Genomic DNA, 14,387 nt, shown 5'->3' on the forward strand with positions numbered 1-14,387 from the left:
ATCAATGGACTGAAATGTGGCGTGAAGTAGCTCATCAGACGAACCTGCTTGAGCTCTCCCTGGGCGGTCACTCTCTCAATGAACTCCTCAGTCAAAAGCAATTGAGTGTATGCATCACATGCAACTTCGAGGGGATGTAGGGCCTGATGGGTTATGATTTGCATACACGGTTGTGCACACTTTCTCGCAACAAGGGACGTGGTCTAAAAATAGAACCTCTACTTTCCATAGTGAAAAAAAGAGAACCTGCTTTAAACTCCAGTCCATTTATATTCGAGACATTCGATGGCGCAAAAGGTTGTAGAGGAATCCGGTCTGACATTTGAATACACAGCCTGCTTCCCAATTCTCTCCTGTAGCCATTTTTTTCTCAGGCAATTCACCAGACTTTATATTGAGCTCCTGCGCCTCTAACACAGCACCTGATCGATACGTTATTGCAGCATTGTCAGGGACATATCTGCCATTTAGATTCCAGCCAGGCAGCCTGACATTCCTCTCCCCTTGCCACAGTGGGGCCTGGTCCCCACTGTGCAAAATTGGAAATCTCTGGAGGTGACATCACAGGCGTATTAAAAAAGCTACCGCCTTGTTTTCCAAAGGCTGTCACCAGTATCACCCGGGCGAAGATTTGCTGCAGGGGCACAAAAGGTGAGGTTGCGGAGTTGGAGTCCGTTCTCTCTGGGAATGAAAGAGTGAACACAGCATTAAAAATCCTTTAATTTGTTAATTGCAGCAAACGATTTCCCCAGCCAATTATCCAAATGCCATGGTGAAACATTGCAAGACTTTCCTGAAAGTGCTTGGTATCATGCCTCATGCATTGGTAACAGCAAAATAGGGAGTGCAAATTGCTACTTCTTATTCGAGCTGCCTCTCCCACTTATCTTAAATACCCGCTGATCCCCTATTGTGTAAAATAAATCACTCTTCAACAACTGTAGATCTGTTAGTATGAGCAGGAAAGCAGACATGATGGCATGCTGGGAGAAATTACACAGTGATGTAAAATGCAGTTATGCCTTTGCTGTTGTTGGAAGCCATAATACTGTAATATGATACATTTGTTATTTTTCTCTGAGCCATATTTATATATAATTAACTGCATTCATCCAAGAGCTGCCCAGATTAATCCGATACAATTGCTCCTTTTTCCTCTAAGGTGTGGGAAATGTAATACCTTTGTACCTCATCTTTTCATTGTGACAGTGGATCACTGTTAAATGCTGAAAATTGTTTCCAAAATTGCTGAAAGTGAACAAGTTTGTATCTCTCTTTAGTCTGTTATTAGACATTATCTCAACATCTACGGCTATTTTTTTCTTTCCTCTCTTTCATTACACCCAGTGGTGTCAAGGGCTCCCACAGTCATATTAGCTTGTCGAGGCAAGTCTTGTGATCTATCTCCTAGTTTTAAATTAAAAAATTCTGAGACAGTTTCAGGTTTGGAAAGAAAACGTTCTTAAAGGTCCCATGACATGCTGCTTTTTGGATGCTTTTAGATAGGCCTTAGTGGTCCCCTAATACTGTATCTGAAGTCTCTTTTATATAGGCCTTAGTGGTCCTCTAATACTGTATCTGAAGTCTCTTTTATATAGGCCTTAGTGGTCCTCTAATACTGTATCTGAAGTCTCTTTTATATAGGCCTTAGTGGTCCTCTAATACTGTATCTGAAGTCTCTTTCCTGAAATTCAGCCTTGGTGCAGAATTACAGCCACTAGAGCCAGTCCCACATGAGCTTTCCTTAGGCCGTGCCATTTCTGTGTCTGTAGCTTTAAATGCTATTGAGGAGGAGAGAGGTGGGTGGTGGGGGTGTGGCCTTGACCAGCTTGAGGCCACGGTTGTAGCTCTATTTCCTCATGGGCGGGCCAAATTCTCTGGGCAGCTGTGGGCGGCGGGCAAAGCAGAGAAAGGGGGAGGTAACCTTTCCCCTTATGACGCCATAAAGGGAAGATTCCAGATTGGCCCATCTGAGCTTTCATTTTCTCAAAGGCAGAGCAGGATACCCAGGGCTCAGTTTACTTCGCCAATTTCTAGGGGGACAACAGACAGGCTGAGGGAACTCATATTAATGTTAAAAAACCTCATAAAGTGAAATTGTTATGCCATGGGACCTTTAAATCAGCAATAAGAAGATCTGCATTGTTGTTTACGCAACAGGATTGACAGCGCTTAGATTGGGAAAATGTCTCATTTTTGATGGGCATCAGGACAAAATTCTAAAGGCTTTTTTTCCTCCTGCTGCTTCCTCCCAAAGCTTTGCACATGCACTTTGTGGGATCCCCCCCAGCCCCCCTCCCCTCTCCTGCAGGTCAAACTAATTCTGCATTTGTTATATTTGAGGAAATTGCTGGCGGATTGGAGGTAAAGTGCTTGTAGCAGGAGATCAAGAATGTGATCCTGAGGGCCGAGGGTAGCGCCTGAATACAAAGGAGATTGTGGCGTCCTGTTGACTCAAATTTGAGATTTTAGTGTTTGTCCTATTAATCCCCGATGCAGATAACCTCTGATCTGTGCCAAATCCAGCCTCCTTATCGAGGGCTTTGTAGATATTAATCTTCACGATGTCTGTTGGTGTTCTTGTCACATTAAAGAGAGCAACAGGATATGTTAAAGTAATCTCTCTGCAAAGGCTGAATTGGCGGGAAAAAAACTGTGTATCAGAGTAATGACACAGAACAGATGCAGTATGAGAGGATTATGCTTTTGTTTTAGGTTTCTTTATGTCTACTGGACATGTTTACATACTTATACATGTACACTATCATCACTATCTATATTGCAAAAAAAATTAGCATTAAGGATAATTCATAATACTCCCCTACAGAGAAGTTAGAACACACAAATTCACTATTCTTAGAATCAAAAATGTTGAAATTCACTGATCTGGTTCATTTTTTAAGGCACAAATAATGTATAAAGCAATAAACAATCTACTCCCTGGCAATATTCAAAAGTAGTTTTTTTAATAGAGGTGTGAGATATAATTTGAGGGGGTAGTTCAATTTCAAAACATACACACTACTACTACTACTACTACTACTACTACACAACTACTTTTTTGTATTTCTATATGTGGAGTGAAGTACATCGCTAAAGCAATGTCCAAGCATGACTAGCAAGCAATACAAAAATATGATTTTCACAAGTTACAAGGAGGAGGAAGTGTCTTGACCAGGTGTTCTCACAGATTATTTATTTGTTTATTTGCATTCTTTTTTTATGGTATATATATATATATATATATGTATATTTTCTTTTTTGTGGTATGTGAGTATATACATATGTAGCAATTACATGATACATGATATAAATATGAAGCCCTTCGTGATGATTATTATTGTATAGTAATGAAAAAGAGGTAGGATTAAATAAGCAGACATGTTAAATTAATATATCATATATATTAATTAATATTAATATAATATTACTTTTTACATGTTTGAAATAAAGCCTTTTCATTCGATAATCATGTAAAACCAGAGGTGTTTTTGTTTTTTGCCCAACTCTTTTAACTGTACTTTTATTCTCTAAAAACATATATATATAATTTTGTTTTGAGTGCTTGTCACCGTTTTTACTCCGGATTGAAAAGCAACGCTCAACAGGAAGCAGACGGTTAGGAAGAGCACGTACTTAATACTAATACTACATCAACTTTGGATTTCTGTTAGAAAACTATGGAACTCAGGCATCGTGCAGCATTTCTGATACTTCTCACCCTGAGAGCTCTCTTTCTCTCTTTCTCTTTCTCTCTCTCTCTGCTCTACCATCTGTAATAAACTAAGCAGTGGAGTGTAAGCAGCTTCTTAGATAATGAGGCACAATTCCCCGGGGTGTCAAGCTGGGCCCACAACTTCAATATATAATTTCTTCATCCTGAAAACGAAAGCAATCAGAATGGAGAGAATGAGCAGAGAGATACATGCGGCTGGAGATTCAAGAGGAGCCTCCAATCGCTGTTCTGATCCGTAGCCGCCGCCGTCCGCAAACAAGACTGAGAAAAACAACCTAATAGCGCAAATGCTTTTTGGTATATTGGTATAGCCCAATTGAGGGATACAAATGCTTTTGAGTCTGGCAGATTCAGCCGGTTTTTAAAACAAAAGTGCTTCAAGAGGACCCCAAACCACAGAGCATCAATATTTTATTACATGCTGTACCAAGTAATGATAGTCTAGTAATTGTGCGTCTAGCACTTTACAAATAGCACTAAATGCATTTGGTCCTCAGCTGCAATGCATTGCACATACAATACATAAATGCTATAGTTTATTTTTACGGTTAGAGATAGTGGCTTGGCAGTCTACCACTGGGAGCCGAGACCTCTCCAGCTTTTCTTGGAGGATATCTCCATAATAGCCTCATTATTCAACTGTGAGCCCAGGCACACTCAGGCTGAAGTAATGAGCCCCTCACTAGTTGCTGAGTATCACCTTTTTGCAAGAGGTTGCATGGAGAATGCATCCTGATTAGAAGTGCTGTTTAGCCATTTTGAAGCAGAAATGCAGTAAAGGTCACAATCTTCATTTAAATTTTTTTCTTTCCATTAAAATCATGACCGGGTGATTCAACAACAATTGCTGTAAACGTTCCAGCCAGGGACTAAAATGCATTGTAAATAATTCAAGCAATGGTTCACCAATGTGTGCAGCTGGGAGTCTTATACTCTCGTTATTACAAAGCCCTTATGTGTTTTTCTGTCTCACACAAGATATCACATCAACCACTGCCAATAAGGACAATAAGTAAAAAGGTTCTCTTGACTATGCTCCCAATGTAAATATATTTTGACAAAATGATTTAGTTTTTTGTGAAAAAACTGTTTTACTATAAAGTGCATCTACTTTATATGTATACCTCACTACATTTCAGAGGGGGACATACTTGTTACAGCCACAGTTACAACTTGTTTTGCAGATCAATATTTAAACATATAAGATCGCAAAATATTATGTATTGTTGTTAATTAAAATGTCCAGTATATAATAGTATATTACCAATATATAGAATAAAGTTTTCAAATCAACCCCACCACAAGGTATCATGTTTAAATACGGCACACTTTATAACATTTTTATTTTGTGGGCTGTAACTAATGGCTTTATTAATAGTAAAATACATTGTCTATTAATTCTTTAGGACTTGATCATAAAACAATAAGGACGTCTTCTTGAAAGAAACCATCTTGCTGGTCCTACTCCAGTATAATGTGGTTTAAATTAATAGTTTGAGGGAAAACACAGTTGAGTTCAGCACAAAGACAAACAGGGGAACAAGGCAAGCCTGGCTCAGGCCAGCTGATACTCCAGTAAGTCACTTTGCTTGGCGTGTGGGTTGTGGTACATACATCTGTATAATCACAACTTTTCACTTTTACACATAAGTTTTTTGGTACAAATTAAAGAAACAAGTGTTTAAGTGTCAAAGTGGATAAGGGATAGATTGCACATTTCCTATGAAATGTATAAGGACCTTCTAATGAAGTATCAATCCTCCGTTAAGAATGCAAAAGCAAAATATTTCTCAGACATCATCACTATCACTTTTATTAAAAAGGGGAAAAAGGTTTGTGAGGGTTCATCATCAGTTCCATTACTGTGCATTACTGTGGCAGACTACTGGCTGTTAGTCAGTGTCACCATAAGCTGCCATGTTTGTGTGCACATACAGTTTAAAATGAAATGTTTTGATTGACTATATGACTTCTTTGGCAGACAAAAACAAAACAGGCAATTGGACTTAAAGTACAATTTTCTCATTCATTCACATATACTCATACATTATTTGACAACTATAGTTACTACTTACAAGTATTAAAGCACTAATTGAAATGTTCACTTTTACTTGTACTGAAGTATTTTTACACCGTGTATTGCTTTTTCTTCGTCTAAAACTAGAGCTTTCAACTCCATACTGTGCGTTTTCATTTGGTTTAATGGATTCCAGAGTTAGTCAAGATTTATCCTTGGAAGTTTCAATCCAACCACAAATGAGCATCCCCAAACTGGAGAAAATAAACCTGGTTGTTTAATTCAAGAAATTAAGAAGAGCCATTATCAGAGTTTGCAGACACTGAATCTGAATGCATTGCATCTGGGCTATGACCAAGATGGCACTAGCCAGCCTGCTAATGTGAAGCACAGCTATAACGGAATCACAGTTTAATTAATGATCATGGTTCGGTCTTTTGGCTTTATCTAATCCTCCAGAGAATGTCACACACTGTTACACTTCCCACATGACAAGAGATGCTCAAGTCATCTCACATTACATTTTTTCCCGTTTTTTTGTGTGAATTAAAGTGCCAGAAATTTACATAATCTACCCTCTTGTGAGCAACCATTAGCACTCTTCCCTCTGAATGTGTCATTGTGTGCAGAGGCCTAGCTCTAGCTGTCTTGGAGCTGTAGTCCCTGCTTCCCACCTGTGTCCCAGTATAGCAGGAACATGACGGATAGCACCGCTGCCAGGGACCCGAGGCGCTCTCAATCCATGATAGATACTCTAACACAGACTCCTGCTTGTTGTGCCTAGGGTTACCACCACAAACCTGGGGGGATCCTAATTAGCCTGTGGTCGGAATGTGCTTTGACAGGATGTGCGTATATACAAATGGAAGGGCACAGCGTCCCACTGGCTCTCTGGCACTTATACTGTTATGCAGGGTGCGATTTGTAAAGAAAGCAGAGGGGGGGATGTTTTTTGATCATGCACAACAAAACAAAACGTGCCAGAATTAAATCCCCCTTCCAATACCACCATAGATATAGTGCCACATGCCAAAACACTTATGCACTTCAATATCCAATGGAAAATGATCTCAAACAACATGGTGTCAACATAAAACACAACGCTTTTAAGCTGGAGAGCGGAGTTCACTACGCGGTGAAAAGAAAATTCTCCCAGGAAATGCTTGTTCGATCCTCGGGAGTGTTTTAATCCAAATTTGATCTTTTTCCTAAATTCAACGAGTTGTTTTGGTGCCTAAACTTAACTGTCGGCGCCGCATGACGCTCACTTTTTCTGGCTTAACTCAACTACCACGGCCCCTGAAAGGACCATCATCTGGCGGCGCCTGTAGCCGGCTCGCTATTCACCTATTGGCAGCTAAACAACTGCCGCTGCTAGCCGGCGTCCTGGAGCTCTGTAGAGGCTAATTACAACCAGCAACTGCCGTTCGGATGTTATCGCTCTATGGCATTGTAGACTGTTCACGTTACAGCACTTTACTTAGTTTAAAATACTTACGTTTTAGGTATATAATTAATATATGGTATAGGCTATTGGTGAAGTAGATGATCACTTTGAGGGGAAGGGATACATTTAGTCCCCACCGGGGATAAAAAGAATTGAGCAGAGGCAGGGATATGTAGACCAGAAAGGGGGAAATCCCACGCATCCCCCTGACAAATCGCACCCTGCTGTTATGGATACATTTTGTTCATACATATAGGGCATTTATTCAGATTTATTCAGCTCAAAATGTTGGGGCTTTTTTTTTACTTTTAACTTTTGGTGATGAATGTTAGTATCTATTCCTGGATTCAAACCATATTGGATGGAAGTTGAACTGAGATGTTTGACTAACACATTCACAAAAGAACAAACGCAATAGAGCCCTTAATAGGTGCTACAAATGTACCTTTCCTATTTGTTTCCAACTTATTTTTGTTAAATGGATAATGTGTTGAGTCAATGTCTCAAAGGACTTTACTGAACCACAAGAGCACAACGGTTTATGACCTACCCAAGCTCTCAAAGAAGATCCAAAACTCAACCGAAAAAAATAAATGTAACCTCAGAAGAGGCAACCTGAAGACAGACGGTGAGGTGTGCAGTAAAAGTCGTGGGTGAATTAAACAGACAATGTGTAGCAATGTTTCATGTCTAAGAGAAAGGTCCAATAAACTGTGAGAACTGAGATGGCTCCAGTGATTATGTCTATTAACGAGTCCAAAGCCGTTCAAGTCAAAGGGCTAAGCAGGTAAGCAGTAATGGACCAAATAATGTTTCTGCTGAATCTAGAAAAAGAAATTACGTTATTTAGTTCTGCCCTGTTTTGTCTCATTGTTCTTTCTAAAGCTGGCTCAGTAACGCTGCTGTGGGCACTGGAATCATGATGGCTGACTCAAGTGAATACACCTCAGGCATCCTAATGTTTTTGTACCGTTTCTTCTTCCCCTTATTCTCCTTCTCCCTCTTTTCCTTCTTCATCTTTGACTTTAACTTTCACCAGGTTCCCATGCTCAAAAGCAACATGCCACACTTGGCAGGCTTCCTCACACTTTTAAGAATTTAGAACACAGAATTTACATACTTAGAATAACAATCTACAGGTGGCGCTACAAACACAGAACACAATTTTACATTCCCAAATGGCGTTTTAGCCATGCTCTCACAGCAAAATGTTATGCCATTTTATAACCTTTTATCATAGTTTTGATAGATGATTAGTCCACAGTTTGGCCCAAACGGTTAATGGATTAGTATGTTTCGATATTGTAATGAAATGTTCAATAAAAGTGCTAATTTCATTTGAATGAAAATGCGATCATGAAAATTAGCTTGTTTTTAATTAACTTCATGATTAACCTCATTTGTTTTGATTAAAGTGAATGTTTAATTTCCGCCCTGCACAAAGAAAAACTCCACCCAATAACTCCTTGCAGTCTTTAATGAAATCCCATTTTCTGCCGATGTACCCACATCCACACAACAGGAACACGATTGTAAAAACATTGCTCAAGAGCACCTCTAGTGGTTAACTCTACAGGTTACCTTTAGCTGATATCTCTTTGGATTACAGTTTAGACACTAACACACAAAAATCATGTTTCGACAGGAAACATCTACATTAAGGAAGTAACGGTGCCCATTTCTGAGACCTTGAAACTGTGGTGTGAACAAAGCCTTAGAGACAAAAGCACTCACACACACACACACACACACACACACACACACACACACACACACACACACACACACACACACACACATACAATCTCACTAAGCGTATGCTCAATCATGCACCTATGTGCTGTCACATACACTTAACAATGCAGCCCATCATTTATTGTAGATTAATTCCCGTCCCATACAGTGTCGGGACCTGCACTTTACCTTGTTTCATCGTCATTAAAGGGGAGAGATTGAAGAGCACGCGAGTGTGTGGGACGAGTGAGGACAAAAGAGCATGGAGGTGAAGAAATATCCAGTAAATGGTGATATTGTGTGGGGAGGCAGGGAAAAGTAGGTGAGAAAAAAAAGAATTAACCTTTGACAGACGAAAGCAACAGTGGATAGGACTGGAATGCAAAAGGGGGCAGCTGTGGCTCAGGCGGTGAGCGTGGCCACCTACTGATCGGAAGGTTGGTGGTTTGATCCCTGGCCCTGCAGTTCTATGCCAAAGTGTCCTTGGGCAAGACACTGAACACCGAATTGCTGCTGTTTAAATGTGTGTGGATGTTTATCTGATGGCAGCCTTGGCCCCAGTGTATGATTGTGTGTGAATGGTTCCTGTACTATGTTGAAGTGCTTTGAGTAGTTGTTGAGACTAGAAAATGGCTATATAAATACAGTCCATCTACATTTACAAAAGGTGAAGAAGGCAAAGAAAATGAGATGTTCCAGGTTAGCTTTTCACATCTTTGTGTTCCAGTAATACTGCAACGTGTGATGTTAGATGGTAGTGTAAGCTGCAGGAGCAGAGCGGACTGGAGATTGAAAAAAAAAGACAGGGTTTGAACCAGCTGTATGACAGAAAAAGAGAAACAGGTTGAAGGGAATGAAGACCGAGAGCTGTAGAGACGTTGAAGCTTCCTCTTTTAATGAACCCTACAGCATCGCCCCCCCATTGCTGCAGCCCTGAGCCTCTGCCCTTGCTGTCAAGACCATGTCCGAGCTGTACAGAGCAGCGGTGTTGCAGAGCCCACTTTGAAGTCTGGAGTGCAGCAAAAGGGTAGATAATGACCCCGCCAATCTCCTCCCACCGCCCTGTCTGCTTCCCCCTGGCCTCTGTGTGACGGCCAGAGACGGAGGCCTAATGAGCAAACTTTCACTGAAGGCAAATGCATTAATTCTTGATCCGCTTCCTTTGTAGGGCGTCAGTCTTTCGAGGGAGCGAGGACAAGTCAGGGTGGGGGAAAGTCCCTAATGCTAATGTTTCAACAACAAAAACACAAAGTGATGGCGACAGGACACAGAAATGGTAAGATGGTAGGAGGGATCGGCATCGTTTTTCAGCGGCGTGACAGAGAGCAAAAGAGACAAGATTGATAAGCACAAATGACTAAGGCTAGATTTAATGATATCGAGGCAAATAGGCTTATGTCTCCGCCCCAAACAGTTACAAGGGATGGCTGTCCGTTATCTGGGGTGATTAATTAATGTTTACCTGCTTAAAATCCCAACCCATGTGGCACCCAAGGAAAGATGTTGAATGTTTCTTCATTTGGGCTGTCAGGGTTACAAAGAGGAGAGGTAATCCAAATCAGCTCTGCCAAGGACAGCTGCTTCATCACAATTATAACAAGGTGTCTGCCTGCTGCATCCATACCTGCGGCACTTGAAACAGGTTGAGGCTAATCAATGTGTAGCTCTGCCTTGCCAGCAACGGCCTCACATTTCTCCAGAAGATGTTTGATGTCAAGTAAAGTTCCCACCGTTGTTCTATTAGCGAGATCAGGTTCAATATGGCAAACTGGAACCCTCATAGTAAAATGATTCCTCATGAGAAAAGCTTCGGGGAGATGCGTGAAAGGAGAGAAATCACGTTATTGGTGTCAGAGTTGCGTTTAAATGGTGACAGATAATAGCAATTTCTGTAGGTTTAGACTGAGCTCATTTTTACTCCCATTTCCTCCGGGTGGGAAAAAAACTCAATTACTGCCTCCACCACAGAGGAAACAATCATTTCATGCTTTTTTTCTCCGCAATTTAAACTGTCTGGCATGTTAGCATATCCTCAAACAACAGGTTATCTTCCATTTTTCTGTAGCTTATTTCCACATATTTGAGTCTGTTTATCTGTGAGGAGTTTTTCCTGTACATCTGATGATGAATGGTCTGTTGTTGCCCTGAGAGATCTTTACCTGCAAGACACTGTGTATCACATCAAAAGCAAACAAAACACAAAGACACTATCAACTCTACCAGGAATTGTACCGTAGGGTCTATACATCAAGCTATTTTAAGGCACACACATTTCAGACTGAACAAATAAAACTGAGCCCCGAGGGAAAAACCAGTATGAAATGTTATAAAACAGCTGCTGCTTTTATGCTCACAGTAACCATTGTTTATTCCCAGCCCAGCATAAATTAGCATTGCCTTTACATGAATTGTAAGGTTATGATCTTTTGTTTGTGGTCAAACATGCTATCAAACATTCTATGAATGCCAAAAAAATACATGCCACATTTCATTAGAACAGCTTCCTGGATCTTTTCCTTAACTTCAGCCACTTTCAAGGGTCAGTTCTCACAAATCACACAATAAAATATAATTTCTCACTTGCCGGTATCTAGCTGTACAGATAGTGTTGATTTTATGTGTTCAGGCTTTGAGTTGAGCCAAATCTTAAAGTTGTGTTGGCACACTAACATGATTGTGGTGAACCAATTTTCATTTGTGCTGCTCTAAGCATCAAATAACAGCATTTAAAAAACCCAACAGCAATGTGTCCACAGACCTTACTGTGAACAAGTTTGCAAAAAACAGATATAGAAAATAAAACTGTGTGTCTGCAGATCACCCTGAGTACCTTGGATGCTATTTCTGGACAGCCACATTGCTTATTCAAATGACAAGAATTTTACATAAATCTATTAAACCTAATTGTATTAGGGAGGGGCAGACATCTCAAATTGTGGCAAATAAATCCAAAATATATGCATGGAATGATACTACTGATGGTGTGGTCAGGGTAAATGTACTTTCTGTAGCAAAAAGTAAGCCTGCCAGGAAATAGTGTGTGTAGGAAACAGCAGGAGATAGCCGGGTTATCAGGCTTATAACAGCACTGTAAATATAAAGCATTTTATTATCATTTCATTGTCCGTTTGCCATGCAGTTATATAAAAAAAGAATTAAAAAGAAATATTTTCTGAACGCGAGGTCAAAACCAGCTCCTATCACAAGTTAGAGAGCCTTGCGATTTCGCAGGTCAAAGTTCAATTTAAAGATTGTTAAAGATTGACAGATGGGAATGTCAGTTTTGCAGGTATAAGCTAGAATTTTGATCTGACAATGGTAATCGGGGAAACGTCAGAGATCACCAAGGTCATAACAATTTTTCCTCAGGGGGATATCAATGTTTGTGCCACATTTCATGGTAGCCCATCAAATAGTTGTCAAGACATTTCACTCAAAACCACAAATATCAACCTCATTGTGGTGCTAGCGGAAAAGTCATTAGGATACATCTTCTTTTAACCCTGAATATCTACATCAAATGATATACTTTGTGGATATACACATCACTAAAAATAGATAAATAAAAAGTCGGGAACACTAAATTCAGTAGGCTTCATCTTCTGGGGACCATGGATGTCTCTACCAAATTTCATGACAATCAATCAAATAGGTGTTGAGATATTTCAGACTGGAGCTTGAACGACAGATGAACATTGCCATCCGGGACATGCCGTGAGCTAGCTCGTTAAAAATCAATGTACTTACTGTATGGCGTTATAGTATGTCAACTACAGGACCCTGGTTTAAGCGCCTGTGTCTGCAGCCATTCACCCCTCTGAAGTGTCCTTGAGCAAGACGCTCGATCCCCACCAGCTCCAACATCACCTGCACTTTCATCTCCCTTTGGTATATATGGTGAACAGAGAATTTCCCAAAGGGGATCAATGAAGCACCACATTGTTAATATCATCCTCACACACTCCTTGATCCCAATGAAACCGCAGCAGAGCCTGTGGGAATCAAGAAAGTGTTTTAGAGGACATGCGGCAGCTCCACAACTATCTCCACCAGCAGGCTCACGTCCTTATCAGTATTTTAATTTGTTGATGTGCAATTGGACGGACTGCAAATGCTCCCCTCGATGACTGGAGCTGAAGACCTCTGGAACGCCTTCTGCTCTGGCGTCTCCGCACTGCTCAACATATGTGGCAATAGATCAAGCACCTGTTTCTGCCGGCCACATCTGCGCTCAAACCTCTGGGGCTCTTATCTGGCCGACAGATACAGATGACCATGTATCCAGAGGCTGATGCAGATGATGAATGAGCGAGTTCGTTTCCGTGTTTTACTTTTCTCTCTCTTTCAGTCTTCAGATGAGCGGTGTGGGGAGTTATTATTAAACCGCAGCATCTCTACAGCCTGCCCAGTGGTTGGGAACACTCTGCTCTCATTAAATAAACCGAGTAGCATCACACACATTTCTCACTCTCGCTTCATTTCCTACACTTCCTCTTCTTCTTGCACTCGTCTTTGTCATAGTTTTCATGTTCTCTTTTCATTAGCCCTGACATCCATGAAATGAAAGCTGGGCTTGGGATCTTCAGAGCTGGCACAGCACCACTTTGCTGTCTTGACAAGAACTCGGAGAGGAGAGAGCGCAAAGGAGAAACATTAACACATTCTGTTTGCAGCAAAGAGGATGGGCTCCCTGCTCTTGCTCCCTTTGATTGCAATCCTATCTAGGCCAGCACAAGACACAGGAGACTTCATCCCCTGAATCTTCGTTTGCATGGATAAATGATGAGATGGGGTCTAATGGTATAGAATGTTTTTGCCTTAAAGCAAATTTTGCTGCTATGCATCCTACAAAAACTTCACACAGACAAAAGTTGATTAATTGTCATTTTGATGTTGCTGTAAGGTAATGATGTTGTAAGGCAGAATGCCTCTACTTCTGATTCCCAAAATGTTATCTTTAAATACGTGGTGTTCATAAGTTGTTGTTGTTGTTGTTGTTGTTGTTGTTCTACTGATGTTACTGGCATACACTCCCATTAAGGAATTGATCGTCATGCATTCTGCTTGCAAAGACTCATCTCTACATTGATGCTCATTAAGCAATCAAAGCTAAGGGCCCTGACACACCAACCTGATTATCGGCTGTCGGACAGTCTGGCGAGGTCAGTGACTCGAGTCTGTTCGGTGTGTTCCGTGCCATCGTTCGTCGGAGGAGCTGTTGGCCTTCATTTTGGCTGACCCAACATGCTCAGTCGGAGACAGGGCAGTCGGGACTCACCCGGAAATGGCGAGCGGATGAGCCTCAAAATCTGACGAAAATCTTTTAAACTGACCTTTGTCGATCTGAAATGAAGACAGATTCAGCAACTGTATGGCCTATTTCTTGCTTAAAATGTTTTCAGACACACGTTTCGGTGAACTATTTTAGTACAACATGAGATCGTATTCTGAAC

This window comes from Sander vitreus, chromosome 9 (assembly GCF_031162955.1).
Source record: "Sander vitreus isolate 19-12246 chromosome 9, sanVit1, whole genome shotgun sequence".
In the NCBI taxonomy this organism is placed as follows: domain Eukaryota; kingdom Metazoa; phylum Chordata; class Actinopteri; order Perciformes; family Percidae; genus Sander; species Sander vitreus.